We start from the raw sequence: 17,655 nt of genomic DNA, 5'->3' as shown, positions 1-17,655 counted from the left end.
TTGATCGGTTCCTGAAGTCATACTTGCAACTATAGCTATTAGACTTATCCAAGTGGGAGACTGTTGGATATAGTGTCTAAGTTCATAACTATATTTGGTATGTACTTGACCCGACCCGGCATGGTCCATTTGGGTTGCACTTCACCCGAACAATTTACGGATAATCTTTTGAGAATAGTATAAGTTATGATTTATTAATATATTATAAGTTCTAATATATTAATATAAAATCATATTATTTAATTAGTGTTGATCTATAATTAATTTAGAATTAATTTAGAGATCAAAAGTATGACTAATTAAATATGGGCTCTTGTATTTATATAGTGTGGGCTAATGCTTATTTGGAATGGGCTAGGCTTGCATGGAAAGTCCGTGGATACTCCATGGAGCTTTAACCCATGGATCTCATGGAAATGAAAAGACATGGGTATTAGGGTTTACATGGATGTAACCCTAATCCACCACACTATATAAAGGAGGCTTTGGTTCTTGAAATTTCACTAGTTGATGTGTGTAAACCAAGAGGGCCGATTTCAAGAAGTTTGTGACTATTCTCTCAAGTTTCCAAGTTTGTGGTGATTTGTGACTTCCATTTGAGGCATCCACATTATTGGTGCTAGGCTCTCAAACTCCAAGCAATCAACTACTACTACAAGGTAAGTAATTCTACTAGTTTTATTTGATTCAAGTACCTCATGCCATGCTAGTTAGGATAAGAACCTTGGAAAAATAATTATTTGCATGTATCTTAGTCAAAAATAGATCCAAGGTTTCTAGGGTTGCATGTACACCATAGGAGTGTTAAAATGCTCAAAACCCATCAAAATGGTCTTTTGCCCTTCTGTGAGTACATAGGAAGGGTTCGTCTGGCCTTGTGAGTGCTGTTATTAAATAGGGATATCTATTGTGTATGTTAGGCGGAGGCTAGACTGGTGAGACGAGTTCGAGACTATCCGATTGTTGATAGGTGAGTCTTCTCACTATACCTTACCTGGAGTGGTAATTATGTGTGACCGAAAGGTTTTATGTGTTTATAAGTGTTATGTGATATATGTTCTATGTGATATGTATATGTTTGCATGGTTTGGACCGGAAGGTCAACAGAGTTAGGACCGGAAGGTCATCATGGGTAGGACCGGAGGGTCTACCAGAGTTGTGGGACCGGAAGGTCCCACTGAGACACAATTGACCGGAAGGTCTCGTAGAGCTATAGCCTTGAGTGGCTAATTTTATGTACGTGGTATTTTGGGGAACTCACTAAGCATGCGTGCTTACCATGTTATGTGATATGTGTTTCAGGTACTTCAGAGGACCGCGGGAAGGCACGGACATGATTGTACACACACACAGTTGAGACAGAGATATGTCATTGATCTTGGATTTGATTTAATGTTTTGAAAACTGTGTTGACTAATATTTGGTGTTTAAATAATATGACATGTGTTTTATGAGATTAAAAATGAAAATTTTGGTTGAAAATTTGCTGACGTTACAAGGTTGTATAAGAGCCTTGGTTTGAGGGATTCGGATACACCTTCGGGTATGTCTGGACTCAAACTGAGGATTTGAGGAAAGTTTTCAATAGAAGCGATTTTTTCTAAAAACGAGTAAGAGATTTTAAAAGAAAGTGGAAAAATAACAGTGTGTACAATCAGCCAGCGCTCGAACGGTGATTTCCCAAAATACCCTTACTTTATGTATTATGAAATATGTTATGCATGCTAGAAAGTAGGCTGGGTATTTCATATTTTTCGAATAGAGTGGCCTGATTTGTAATGCCTTAGGCTCGGAATTATTGCTACTGTGAATTTCTGTGAGTACAAGTAGGTAGCCGAGATGAGCTTATGAGGGGTCTACTAGAGTGTAGCCTGTGTTTCGAGAGTCATAGAGTATTTGTGATCTGAGGTCCTAGGAGGAGGACTTGGGGTGAATACAAATGCGGTGTGGAAGGTAGTATTGGGCCCGTACTACTGGAAACACCGGATTAGTGAGCAACCCAAGTAAGAATCTTTTGGATGCTAAGGAACCAGTATGGTCGGGTGATCGAGTGTGGGTATACTCGAGCGAGTCTCTGATTATTTTGAGTTGTGTTTCAGAGATATCATGGTGGGAACGTGCCACAACCCAGGAGGCAGTGGTACTAGTGGTACCAGTGACGAGGAGATTCATAGGATGATTCACGAGGAGGTGGCCGCAACCATTCGAGCTGAGATACCAAAGATGTTTGGGTCTATCTAGACCATGTTGATTGAGACATTTTACGAGCGATATGCTTCTATTACCGAGGCTGCTGCTGTTGCAGCCACCGCAACTGTCTCTGCTGCTAGGCCACAGGGGAGTGACTCATTTCTGTACTGGGAGTTCAGCAACACAAAGCCACCAGAGTTTGATGGGACTCAGGATCCGATTGTCGCGATGAGATGGATATCTGACATTGAGGGATGCTTCTACAATTGTTCCTATCCGGAGCACTTGAGAGTACGGTTCGCGCTGAACCAGCTTCGCTTGGGAGCGAAGGACTGGTGGAAGTTTGTGACAGCTCATTTCACCCCTGCAGAGCACACTGCAGTGACTTGGGAGATGTTTACTGCTATGTTCCGAGACGAGTATGTTCCCCCGATGGAAAGGGAACGGTTGGCCCAGGAGTTTCTGTCCCTCAAGCAGAGGACAGAGTCAGTGACAGTCATCACGAGGATATTTCATGAGCGGGCGATTTTCTGCCCTGAGCACGTGTCGACCGAGCAGGCACGTATGAGCCGCTATCTGAGTATCCTGAGGAGGGACATCCGCGAGTTCGTGGCGAACTCGTCTTACCAGACATTTTCCGAGCTTCAGGAAAATGCCCGAAAGAGGGAGATTGAGCTGGAGACTCAGGCCAGGGAGGAGGCGGAGTCTCAGGGGAAGGATCGGCGGCCGGCACAGTCTCAGCTGGCAGCCAAGCGGGAAAAGCCCGCCGATTCGAGATCCGGAGGCTAGAAGGGCCGCACTTGTGCGAAGTGCGACAAGGGTCATGAGGGGACCTGTCGAGCGGGCGCTTGCTACAAGTGTGGCAAGGAGGGGCAGATAGCCAAGGATTTCCCCAAGGGGTTCACATTCTGGTTTCACTGCAACCAGACCGGCCATAGGAAGGCCGAATGTCCATAACTTGTCTAGGGACCGACACAGGGATCTGCGCCTGCTGCCTTGTGTGTTACTGATGGTCGGCCAGTGAAGGCCGAGGCACCGAAAGCCCGTGGTAGAGCATGTGAGCTGACGGCAGAGGAGGTCCGTGCAGCACCTGATGTCGTGGCCGGTATGTGTTCCTTTATTATCTTATTCAAGTTAATTTGTGCTTATTATTTCATATGCATAGGTACTTTTCTTGTGAATTCTGTACCTGCCTTGGTGTTATTTGACTCGGGTGCGAGTCGAGCCTTCGTATCACTAGCGTTTAGTCATCACATCAGCATCCGACGAGAGGCGTTGAGTCGAGCTCTGAGAGTTTCCATAGCCGATGAGCGGGCAGTGTTTGCTATTGATGTGATCCGAGGATGTGTAATCGAGATTTTTGGTGTGGAGTTTCCGATAGATCTGGTTCCGATCGCTATGGGTGATGTCTGTGTCATCGCGGGCATGGACTGGTTGAACCGATTCGGAGCAATGATCGACTGTGAGCGTCAGTTGGTGACCATACGAGACCCTGGTTGGGGAGTGCTTATGGTGTACGACGAGGGTACCCGATCTGGGCCAGCATTTTGCTCGGCTGCCCGAGCGAGACAGAGTTTGCAGCAGGGTTGCATGGGTTTTCTGGCGTATGTGGCGGATACGCGGGTTGCTACTGAGAGACCGAGTTCTATCATTGAGGTTCTGATCGTGAGTGAGTTCCCTGATGTTTTCCCCGAGGAGTTACCGGGTGTGCCTCCCGAGAGGCAGGTGGAGTTCCATATTGATTTGATTCCGGGGGCGGCGCCTATCGCCAAGGCACCCTATCTCCTTGCGCCACCGGAGATGCAGGATCTATTCTCGCAGCTTCAGGAGCTGTTGGGGAAGGGATTTATCTGACCGAGTAGCTCGCCGTTGGGAGCACCGATCCTTTTTGTCAAGAAAAAGGATGGTTCACACCGGATGTGCATTGATTACCGGGAGTTGAACAAGCTGACGGTCAAGAACCGTTATCCACTACCAAGGATCGATGATCTGTTCAACCAGTTGCAGGGTGCGACTTGGTTTTCCAAGATTGACTTGAGATCTGGGTATCATCAGATGAGGGTGTGTGAGGAAGATACTCAGAAGACAGCATTTAGGACTCGTTATGGGCATTACGAGTTCGTGGTGATGCCTTTTGGGCTCACCAATGCACCAACAACGTTCATGGATCTCATGAACCGGGTATGCATGCCTATGTTGGATCGATCGGTGATCATGTTCATCAACGATATCTTGATGTATTCGAGATCCAGAGAGCAGCATGAGGAGCATTTGAGAGAGATCCTTGGAGTATTGAGATCGGAGAGGCTTTACGCCAAATTCTCCGAGTGTGATTTCTGATTACGAGAGGTCCAGTTCTTGGGGCACCTCGTTAATCAGAATGGGATATTGGTCGATTCGGCCAAGATTGAGGCTGTTATGAGCTGGGAGGTGCTGAGATCCCCCACCGAGATCAGGAGTTTTCTGGGATTGGCCGGCTACTATCGGAGATTTATCAAAGATTTCTCCAAGATTGTTGTTCCTCTCACCAGATTGACCCGGAAGGGCATTACTTTTACTTGGGGTCCCGAGCAGTAGACCTCGTTCGAGACTCTTCGCCAGAGATTGTGCGAAGCCCCAGTGTTAGCCCTTCCTGAAGGGATGGAGGACTTTGTGGTTTATTGTGATGCATCTACATCCGGGTTGGGTGCGGTGTTAATGCAGAGAGGGCATGTGATAGCATACGCATCAAGGTAGCTGAAGCCTCATGAGACCAGATATCCCACCCACGACCTAGAGCTGGGGGCAGTGGTGTTCGCCCTCAAGATTTGGCGTCACTATTTGTACGGGGTTCGGTGTACCATATACAAGGACCACAAAAGCCTGAAGTATCTCATGGATCAACCTAACCTGAATATGCGTCAGATGAGATGGTTGGATGTGGTGAAAGACTATGACTGCGAGATCCTGTATCATCCGGGCAAGGCTAATGTGGTAGCCGACGCCCTAAGCCGTATAGCAGAGAATACCCCGATCCGAGACGTGTGCATGAGGATGACTGTGGTGACTCCAGTCTTAGATACCATTCGCGAGGCCCAGGTGGAGGCGGTGAGACCGGAGAACCACAAGAGAAAGCGTGTGGTTGGGCAGGTTTCTGAGTTTGTGACAGACAGTCGTGGACTGATGACCTTCTAGGGGAGGATTTGGGTGCCCTTTGCGGGCAGAGCTTGTCGTATTCTGATGGAGGAGGCGCATAGATCGAGATTCTCGATCCATCTCGAGGCCACTAAAATGTACTTGGACCTGAAGAGAGATTATTGGTAGCCCTGTATGAAGAGGGATGTTGCCTGGGTAGTCGAGAGGTGCTTGACCTGTCGCCGGGTTAAGGCCGAGCACCAGCGTCCTCATGGAAAGTTGCAGCCACTGGAGGTTCCCTAGTGGAAGTGGGAACAAATTTCTATGGATTTCATCACCAAGTTGCTGAGGACCGCGCGGAGTGTCGATGCAATTTGGGTGATTGTAGACCGGTTGACGAAGAGCGCCCATTTTCTTGCTATCAGTGAGAGCTCTTCTGCAGAGAGGCTGGCAGAGATATATGTGAGAGAGGTGGTGGCTCGGCTTGGGGTGCCGACTTCGATAATGTCAGATCGGGATGTGCGTTTTACTTACAGGATCTGGAAGAAGTTTCATCAGGAGTTAGGTACGCGATTTGACTTTAGTACAGCCTACCACCCTCAGTCAGATGGGTAGAGTGAGCGGATGATCGAGACACTCGAGGACATGCTTCGAGCATGTGTTATGGATTTCGGTGGGAGTTGGGACACATATCTACCTCTGGCTGAGTTTTCTTACAACAACAACCACCATTCGAGTATTGGTATGCCTCCCTTTGATCTTTTATACGGGAGGAAGTGTCGGATTCCTATTTGTTGGGGAGAGGTGGGACAGAGAGTGATGGGTAGCACCGAGATAGTGCTTAAGACGACCGGGCAGATTCAATAGGTCAGGTAGAGGTTACTGATAGCCCAGAGTAGCTAGAAGAGTTATGCGGATAGACGACGATCCGAGCTCGAGTTTCAGGTCGGAGAATTTGTACTCCTGAAAGTATCCCCATGGAAAGGAGTGATCCGGTTCAGGAAAATGGGAAATTTGGGACCCCGGTACATCGGTCCTTTTAGAGTGACCGCCAGAGTAGGAAAGGCAGCCTACCGTTTAGAACTGCCTGAAGAGTTGAGTCAGATTCATAACACCTTCAACGTGTCCCAGCTGAAGAAGTGTGTGGCCGATGAAACGGCAGTGGTACCACTAGAGGATCTTCATGTGGATGCGAGCCTGAATTACATTGAGAGGCCGATTGCGATTTTGGATCGAAAGGTAATGGTCCTGAGAAAAAAGAAGTTCCCCTGGTGCAAGTACAGTGGCAACATCGAAGGGGATCTAATTTGACATGGGAGTCGGAGTCAGAGATGCGGGAGCAGTATCCGGGACTGTTTGCGGAGCATGACTTCGAGGACGAAGTCTAATGCTAGTGGGGGAGAATTATAACATCCCGGGATCAGGTATATCTCTTTCGCCCTTCTTCTTTCCTTAAGTTGTCAAAATTAGTCCTTGAGAAGATTATGTAATAATCGAGTACGCTGGGCATACGGGAGTGTACGCTGCGCGTACTCGTGAGCGTGTTCTTGACGCGGAGGTCACCCACTACGCTGGGCATACCATAGGGTACACTGGGCGTACTAGGCTCAGAATGAAAACCCTAAATGAGGGGTGAGCCCTATATAAGGAACATGAAGGCCTGATTTCTGGCCACCATTTCCAGCCTCCAACCCTCTCATAAACCCTAAATCGCGTCCCTTGTGCTAAGAGTCCATTTGTGAGCTTGAAGTAACCTTGAGATATTCTTAGAGTGAAGGAGGTGCCTTGAAGAAGATAGAGTTGGAGTGCAAGCCTTGGATCTAAGCTTTTCTGAGGTTGGAGCATCTGCTGGAGATAAAAAGCTCAAAGCTTTCTTATCTTTTTGATATGTGCATGTTTGGACCATTTTAGGGTTATTGGTCCCAAAGTTTGGAACTTTATGAGTTTGTTCAACTCCAGGACCTAATACCTGCTCGTTAGAGTGTCCTTATTAGAGTAGAATCATAAAAATGGGATCTTGGACTTCATAACCACCCCATGCATGAGTTATGAGCCCATTTTTGTGCATAGAGTGGGGGTTTTAGTGTTTGAGACTTCTTCAGCCATGCAAAGGCTTATAGTCTCAGACTTTATGGACTAAGAGCCTGTAGGAAGTCCAGATCTGGGATTGGAGCTAAGGTCTTAACGGGTTAAGACCAAATAAGTGGAAAGAGCAAAACTGGGCCGTACGCCGAGCGTAATTCTGGTACGTCCAACGTATGGTCAAGGATCCCCCGATGCATGGCGAGGCTGTACGCCCATCGTAGAGGGTCGTACGCCCCGCGTACGCGAAACTGTTGACTTTCGTTGACTTTTAGGGTTTGGTCAACAAGTGGACTTTTGGATCCATGGAGGGGTAAAATGGTCTTTTACCCTTCTGTGAGTACATAGGAAGGGTTCGTCTGGCCTTGTGAGTGTTGTTATTAAATAGGGATATCTATTGTGTATGTTAGGCGGAGGCTAGACTAGTGAGACGAGTTCGAGACTATCCGATTGTTGACAGGCGAGTCTTCTCACTATACCTTACCTGGAGTGGTAATTATGTGTGACCGGAAAGTCTTATGTGTTTATAAGTGTTATGTGATATATGTTCTATGTGATATGTATATGTTTGCATGGTTTGGACCGGAAGGTCAACAGGGTTTGGCCCGGAAGGTCAACAGAGTTAGGACCGGAAGGTCATCATGGGTAGGACCGGAAGGTCTACGAAAGTTGTGGGACCGGAAGGTCCCACTGAGACACAATTAACCGGAAGGTCTCATAGAGCTATAGCCTCGAGTGGCTAATTTTATGTACGTGGTATTTTGGGGAACTCACTAACCATGCGTGCTTACTGTGTTATGTGATATGTGTTTCAGGTACTTCAGAGGACCGCGAGAAGGCACCGACATGATTGTACACACACACAGTTGAGATGGAGTTATGTCATGGATCTTGGATTTGATTGAATGTTTTGAAAAATTTGTTGACTGATATTTGGTGTTTAAATAATATGACATGTGTTTTATGAGATTAAAAATGAAAATTTTGGTTGAAAATTTTTTGTCGTTACATAACTCTCAACATATAAGAGGAACAAATCTCGTCTTGACTACATAAGCCTCTTGCATAGTTCACACCATACCCGAATATGACTTTTATAACTGCCCGATCAAGGAACAACATTTGGTCATCTCAGGGCACACACTCCTTATAGTTAAGTCCCACAATGTGTCTCAGGTGTTAAGGACACAAAGATAATAACTTTTAATCAAGTGTCACTCACGACTGCGATCTATGAGTTGATCTTGATGCGGGTCCATTCAGTACTAGTTCTCTGACAAGTACCTATGAAACTTGGTTACAACTTCATGCCTACTTTCATCTACTATGAGTCAACCAATCCATTTTATATTAGTCTTACTTCATAATTGCTCCCACAATCATGACCGACTATGAACCTTTAGAATAATAAGATTATTCATGGATTAAACATTTTAATATAGAACACAACAAGTATTAATGTAATGATCATATCACAGTATATCAAAACATTATATAATAGTTGTTGTTAAAATGTTCCAATATCCAAATACTAAATTCAAATCAAAATCCCATTACTAGAATAATAAAAGTTTTATGGCTGAAGTGTGACCACTTATACTTAGCTTAAAAGGAAATACTTTATTAATGGTTTTGACTAAATTTAATTTATGTGAATTTTGCGAATACTAAAAGGAAAGACTTTAAATATTTTTAGAGAATATAATTGGTGCTCTTTTGTGACATAGAGTCTCTTAGCTTGATTAAGTACACTCTATTACTCACAAAAGATTTCTAGGTTATCCCTGAATGGAAGGATTCAACCTAGTTTTGCAATGATCTAGTTCATCCAATTATATTTGATTTCAACTTCTAAAAGTAGTGTATTCTTATTTAGTAGATAGAGCTATTTTGTTTTTCTTGGATCTCATTCCAACTAAACTTACTCTTCATTCCAAAATGAAGTCATAATCCAATTATAATTCATAATTATCTATATTCATTTAGAAATCAAAATCCTATGTAGCTCTTTACATTAAGATTTTTATTCTAAACTAGTTATCTCATATACATTCTCTTAGCTCTTTTTAAGTACTCTTAGAATGTTCTCACAGTCATCTAGTGACTTAACCATGTATTCAATTTTGTATCTCATGATATGACATAAATGATGGATTCACTTTCCAAGAAAATAAAATACAAATCATTTTATCTAGCTCAAACCTATGTGCTAGATCCATTTGAGACATATTCAAAAATGGTGTCATGTGACAATGTCAAGAATCTTCCAAAGGAATCTTGTGTCTTGACTTCTTTCAAGATATTGTCATTTCATGGAAAGGAATTTTAAAATCTTTAACATTCATCTTTATCTATCTCTTATAGATTTTACATTCCAAGAATGTATCTTGTCATTCCTAAGTCTTTCATTTTATAAATACTTAACGAGTCAAGGTAGAAACCACCTTGCATAGTCGGAATGTCATTTCAAATGATTAAATATGTCTCATGCATACAAGATTAGGAATATCACTATCCTCCCACTAGTTCTTAGTAAACACATACACGTTCTTTTCATTTTGATATAAAAGCATACCTTGTATCTTTATATTAAAATAACTATTCTATCCTTGAGATGTTTGCTTTATATCCACAAGTGGGTCTTAAGCCTTACACATTTGGTTAGGATAACATGGATTAAGAAAACCTCCACGGTAAGCTATATAGATATCTTCTAGTAGATGTCTATTAAGAAAAGCGGTCTTTCTTGAAATCTATTTGCTATATCTCATATTAAGAAGACGAAGTTATAGTAAATACTATACTTGCTGATCTAATCATAGCTACTTGCGAAAAGGTTTGATCATAGTCAATGTCATGAGTATGATAAGGACCATAGTCAATGACATGAGTATGAGAAAATCCTTATATAACAAGTATTACTAAATGTGTATATATATCCATGTATATATGATGGGTTTTAGTATACTACAACATCCTATGGTGCACATACAACCCTAAATACCTTGGATCTATGTTTTCACTAATTATACATGCAATGATGTTTCCAAGGTATTAAGCCTATAACTAGCATGCAATTGTTATATACCATGCAAGATACTAATTAGGGTAACATACCTTTTATGTAGCTTGAAGTCTTGTTGCATTTGATCTTAAGAGCTTAGCACCAAAAGTATGAATGCCTCAAATGGCTCACAACTCACCTAGGACAAAGGTGGCTCTTGAGAGAGAATCTCCATGCACCAAAACACCTCATGAACTCCAAGAATATGTGTGTAGGCGTTTTTTGGCTAAGGAGTACATATTTATATATTGGATTCCAAGGGTCATGGATTTAACCAAAATCCATACCCATGGGTTTTATGATCCATGGTTCATGTGGCCCAACTCTTTATGTGTCCATACATAAACTTGGTCAAACATGGATTATAAGCCCAACACATTTAAATATAACTAATTATCATAATTAGTCCCCATAGATCACTAAATTAATTCTTGATCAATACTAATTAAAACATATGATTTCATATTAATATATTAGAACTTATAATATATTAATAAATCATATATAACCTCCTCTCAAGAGTCCATCCTGACAAATTGTCCTATTGTTATGCAACCCAAATGGACCATGCTACTCTCGGGTCGAGTACATACCAATAATAGTTATGGACTTAGATATCTAATCCAACAGTCTCCCACTTGGATAAGTCTAAAACTATTATTACAAATACGACTCCAAAATCCCGATTAGCAATCGTAGCTCTTAAAAGCCGCTGTCGAACTCTGATCTAGTAAATGACGTGTCCATTAGATAAGGGATCATATATTCGTCCATTCTAGATATCATATGGACCGCAACATGGATTATACTCATTCTCTCTGTCCATCTGTTGTTTCCCGATTTTCCGATTTATGACGACCGACTAATTGAACAAATCAAATCAGTCCAGGCCCGACCGAGCACTTATGGTTGTCATCACTAAATCATCGAGGGGCCCACATATATCGCTTTTATCCCTCCAAAGGTAAAAGGAATGGATAAACTTCGACTCATATGCTTGCTCTATTTACTCATCAAATCAAACACAACAATGTGTTTTATAACACCAAGTTACTGGTACGTTTTCACATTATCAATGTGCAACCGACTTGTAGACTGCAAGTCATATCTCTCCGTATTAAGTATAAGATATTATCGTCACATGATCACTCGTGATAAAATCCATGAAGTGATTCAAATGAGCGTGGGCTTAATCCAATACTCGATTCTTATTCCAGGATTACTCATGAATACTGCAGCTATGTCTAGGCCACCTAGAAAAACTACAAACCCATTCATGAAAGTCTTGCCTCAATACCTACTTCCAAAGTATGATTGACGGTGGACGGTTTGAATAACCTAGTTATCCGGAAAGTCAAAACATGCAAAGTGAAACACAAGAATAATACTAATCCTATATGGCTCAAACACTTTTGAGTCATATTGATTACTTATTATTCATTGTATAATGTTTCAATTTATCAACTCAATACTTGAATTAAAACAATAGTTATGCCATGCTCCAAGCATGCACACTATGTTTGTCTATGGTCTTTTGTTTGTGGAATAGATCAATTGACAACATTTCAAATCATACTCATTTCACAATTCCAAATCCTTATCGCAAATGTAAGAATACCAGATTCTTTGCCATTTACTGAAATCTGTTAGATTCTAAACTTATATGCATTGATCCTTTTGTATTGACTATGCACAAAAGTCACAAAGACTTGGCAACAAACATTACAAAGTATTCCAATGGAGAGCAATTCCATGGAAACGAAGTCTCACATTCAAATTCCAAAACTTAAGGGCAAGTTTTGAACAATTCAAAAAACCTTTGGAATCCATAACATATGAGTTGAATACGACTTTTTAATGGCAAGACTCTTGAAAATTCATAACTTGAGGACAAGTTATGGACCTCACAAAACAATTTCTGGGAAAAGACTCTTCAATTGCATAACTTATGACTTTTAAAGACTCATTAACAAGAAATACTTTTGGTTTTCCATAAACTGAGGACAAGTTATGGAATCCAATAAAGGCCATCTAGATCATCTAATAAACTAACAAACATGTCAAAAATTCTATGATCTAGATTAAACTCATATGAACAAGACAATTCATATCAAACAATTTTCATGTAATTAGCCTAACTATTAAACCAATACAAAACATGAAACTTTTGACAATTATCTTTTATATTGGATTATAATGATCATTACCACATCAAAAACAAGTTTATAAGTTCAAAAAACAGCTTAGTGTAATGATTCTAGTCCAATTCTAGCCAAAAAACCTCGAAAATATGCATTCTGGAGCACCAACTCGTCGAGTGTATGAACAAACTCGGCGAGTTGGTCAGTTTTTGCCTTGGACTCGGCGAGTACACAGTCCAGAACAGCAGAAAATCGATTTTTAAGGCATTTCCAAGCAAGTAGCATCAAGTATAATTGAAAACAACCCATGACTCTAATACCACTGATGGGTTTTCGTATACTACAACATCCTATGGTGCACATACAACCCTAAATACCTTGGATCTATGTTTTCACTAATTATACATGCAATGATGTTTCCAAGGTATTAAGCCTATAACTACCATGCAATTGTTATATACCATACAAGATACTAATTAGGGTAACATACCTTTTATGTAGCTTGAAGTCTTGTTGTATTTGACCTTAAGAGCTTAGCACCAAAAGTATGAATGCCTCAAATGGCTCACAACTCACCTAGGACAAAGGTGGCTCTTGAGAGAGAATCTCCATACACCAAAACACCACATGAACTCCAAGAATATGTGTGTAGGCATTTTTTGGCTAAGGAGTACGTATTTATATGTTGGATTCCAAGGGTCATGGCTTTAACCCAAATCCATACCCATTGGTTTTATGATCCATGGTTCATGTGGCCCAACTCTTTATGTGTCCATACATAAACTTGGTCCAACATGGATCATAAGCCCAACACATATAAATATAACTAATTATCATAATTAGTCCACATAGATCACTAAATTAATTCTAAATTAATTCTTGATCAATACTAATTAAAACATATGATTTCATATTAATATATTAGAAATTATAATATATTAATAAATCATATATAACCTTCTCTCAAGAGTCCATCCTGACAAATTGTCCTATTGTTATGAAACCCAAATTGACCATGCTACTCTCGGGTCTAGTACATACCAATAATAGTTATGGACTTAGACATCTAATCCAACAGTCTCCCACTTGGATAAGTCTAAAACTATTATTACAAATACGACTCCAAAATCCCGACTAGTAATCGTAGCTCTTAAAAGCCGCTGTCGAACTCTAATCTAGTCAATGACGTGTCCATTAGATAAGGGATCATATATTCCTCCATTCTAGATATCATATGGACTGAGACATGGATTATAATCATTCTCCTTGTCCATCTATTGTTTCCCGATTTCCGATTTATGACGACCGACTAATTGAACAAATCAAATCAGTCCAGGCCCGACCGAGTACTTATGGTTGTCATCACAAAATCATCGAGGGGCCCACATATATCGCTTTTATCCCTCCAAGGGTAAAAGTAATGGATAAACTTCGACTCATATGATTGCTCTATTTACTCATCAAATCACACATGGCAATGCGTTTTATAACACCAAGTTACTGGTACGTTTTCACATGATCAATGTGCAACCGACTTGTAGACTGCAACTCATATCTCTCCGTTTTAAGAATATAAGATATTATCGTCTCATGATCACTCGTGATAAAATCCATGAAGTGATTCAAATGAGCGTGGGTTTAATCCAATACTCGAATCTTATTCCAGGATTAGTCATGAATACTACAGCTATGTCTAGGCCACCTAGAAAAACTACAAACCCATTCATGACAGTCTTGCCTCAATACCTACTTCTAAAGTATGATTAACTATGGACGGTTTGAATAACCTAGTTATCCGGGAAGTCAAAACATGCAAAGTGAAACACAAGAATAATACTAATCGTATATGGCCCAAACACTTTTGAGTCATATTGATTACTCATTATTCATTGTATAATGTTTCGATTTATCAACTCAATACTTGAATTAAAACAATAGTTATGCCATGCTCCAAGCATGCACACTATGTTTGTCTATGGTGTTTTGTTTGTGGAATAGATCAATTGACAACATTTCAAATGATACTCATTTCACAATTCCAAATCCTTATCGCAAATGTAAGAATACAAAATTCTTTGCCATTTACTAAAATCTGTTAGATTCTAAACTTATATGCATTGATCCTTTTGTAATGACTATGCAAAAAAGTCACAAAGACTTGGTAACAGACATTACAAAGTATTCCAATGGAGAGCAATTCCATGGAAACGAAGTCTCACATTCAAAGTACATTCCTTTGAACATCCTTCTTGCATTAAGTTTTCTAATCTTACACAGATTTAAAGAACAACTTCCTCCTATGGAAACATTTCCATATTCCCATTTTTGACTATCAGTTCTGAACAAGAGTTGCCGCTTTTCAGAATATGTTAGTATGGTCCTTCCAAAATTAAAACTATACTTCCAACTATCAATGAGTAACCAATCTTTGGTAAGCCTCAGATTGTCCTCGACAATTGCTTAATCATTTTAGTCCTATACGGTTTTGGTCCTTTTTCCCTCTTTATGCCCTAGGCATTTAGAAAATTCAAAACGGATGAATATTATAGCACATGTAATCGATCCTATATCCGAAGCTTATGAGACACGATTCATGATGTCTCACATAGAGACATGATACTCGACCAGTCTTTTGCTATAATATTTCTATTTGCCATGCTCTCATAATTCAGATTATGAAAAGGGATGCCGTAATCATAATCGAATTTTAGAACGAAAATAATGTAATCATGACTAAATTTGATTAAAGACTCACAATCTAAGCTTTTAGAATTGGAATGAAGTATAATTTCCTCACCCTTAATTATAGCAAAACAACTTTGCAAATAATGTAATCATGACTAAATTTGATTAAAAACTCACAATCTAAGCTTTTAGAATTGGAATGAAGTATAATTTCCTCTCCCTTAATTATAGCAATATAACTTTTCAAACCCTGTAACTTTGCAAATTGAAACTTTTGTTTTCTATAATTAACATTGCTAACTTGCATAACATAATTATCATGATCCTACTTACATGATAATTATTAGCATAACACTTATGCTCCCAGTAGCTTTGACATGTATCCAGAAATCAGCTGAACTTCTAGAAATCAATACTTATTGACTTTCTTACCAAAGTTCAGATTTCTGATACGAGATGTTCGATAAAACTTTATCTATGCTTCCCAAAATCATGCGCCTTTGCTTAGATAGCTCACATGTGTGTGTAAACAATTATGAAGAGGGATGTTGTAATCATAATGTTTAGATCTTTTTCCATTCTCACTAGTCCATGTTAGTATGCCGGTTAACCACACATGCTCCACTAACGACTTTGAGAATGCAAATATCACAATTGCTATCTACTTAAAATCTACTTAGTGAAAGCGTTTCCTCACCATCATTTTCATGAATCGAAAGAAACCTTATGACACTTAGATTTTTATGGTGTATGTGTTCCTATCCATGTGACTTTGTCAAAACCATAATAACAAGACAAGGTTAGTGATAAATCCAAACTCATATGGACTGAACTTGTTTAATCTTAGTTTTCTTGCCACCCAACAGCACAAGGGCCTACCATTGCTTCCAGGTTGTTATGCAAACAACCGAGAACTCATAGAACTCACATGCATAGTCAACTTTAACTGGAATGGGCACAGAAACAAGAATATGTCAACACGATAGGTTATAAACCTCAAGTCGTGTGCTAGTGATAAAACATACCCTTGATTAGTTCTTGAGACTTTTCAAGATCTTTAAGACACCCACTGACCTCTTGACATATAAGATTCTCTTCTCAAGAACCATTCCTTGACAAAGCAAATATTCAAGAGTTAGTGCGGATTCTTATCAAGACAAACACTTCACACAATTGGCCTTAGTTGGTCTTTCTTTTATCCAAAACATCACAACTCAACAATTTCAAATGTATAAGAGTAGAAAACATTTTACTCTACATTTGACAAGTGTTTTAAACCTTTCTTAATATTATGTCACTCGAGTTAAAATCTTGGAGTATTACCCTAAGAATCAATTTTGGAACGAAGTATGATTCATCTTTTGATTTAACCATTTCAACAATTCACGATTCTTCTTCTTAGTCAAACAAATGCACTAAGATGTCCTTAGAGGATGAATTGTGATATGGTTTTTCCTAAACATTAAGATGATCATAAAACATGATACTGAAGTACTCTCCCATCTTTTTAGATTGGAGAAACCTTTATCTTTCTGCCTAATTTGATTCTACTCATTCGTCCTGTCATGCATTGACACTTTTCCATTGTTTCAGAATTACACTTAAACTTTTAAGCACAACCATATTTACTAAACTTTAGTAATTCAAGACGAATAGCCTTATCGTTCTTTGTGGTGGACCTGATCAGCGTACAACCAAGTGTACCCGATCTCCTAGTCCTTCACTTGACTCACATATACATGTGAACAAGGAATTAGTCTTAATTTCCCAAAGATGAAAATTCTCATGCATCATACAATACAAGTTGCTTGATTCCAAGTTTCTATCCAACTGAAACTTGGGTGATGAGAATCTTTCCTTATTTAGTAAATTATGACACTACCACAAACGAAAGAATCAAATCCATTATCCAATATTTCTATCAATGGAATCATGTAAACAACAATTTTCACAAATACCATTGTAAGGATACTTAAAATAAATAAAATAAAAAATTTCCTTTTATTTTAAATCTGCAGAAAAACTTATCCTTACAATGAAAATACATATGAAAACTATGTTGTTATCTATTCCTAAGCAATCTATCGTAACTCTTAAGCAGCAACTCAAAATTCCGATCTTTGAATCATGCGATCGAAATCCATCTTCGCGATCAGATTCAGCATACTCTTCTTCTAAGCATCCTCTCCTTTTTTGATTCTACAAAACATCAAAATGCGACCTAGTCACATCATGTAATAAGAATCTCCAAATCGGAACTTCATAGAGTTAGATAGTGGACTTTACCTGAAGCATAGTCAAATTTTTTGACTTTTGCCTACCTAGTGAACTTTCAGGTAAATAGGGCAGCTTCGCAACCAATGCCCCTTCCTTTTGGCA

This window comes from Lactuca virosa, chromosome 5 (assembly GCF_052849685.1).
Source record: "Lactuca virosa cultivar CGN04683 chromosome 5, Lactuca_virosa_CGN04683_v6, whole genome shotgun sequence".
Classification (NCBI taxonomy): Eukaryota; Viridiplantae; Streptophyta; class Magnoliopsida; order Asterales; family Asteraceae; genus Lactuca; species Lactuca virosa.
Note: the sequence above shows the minus strand (reverse complement) of the source record.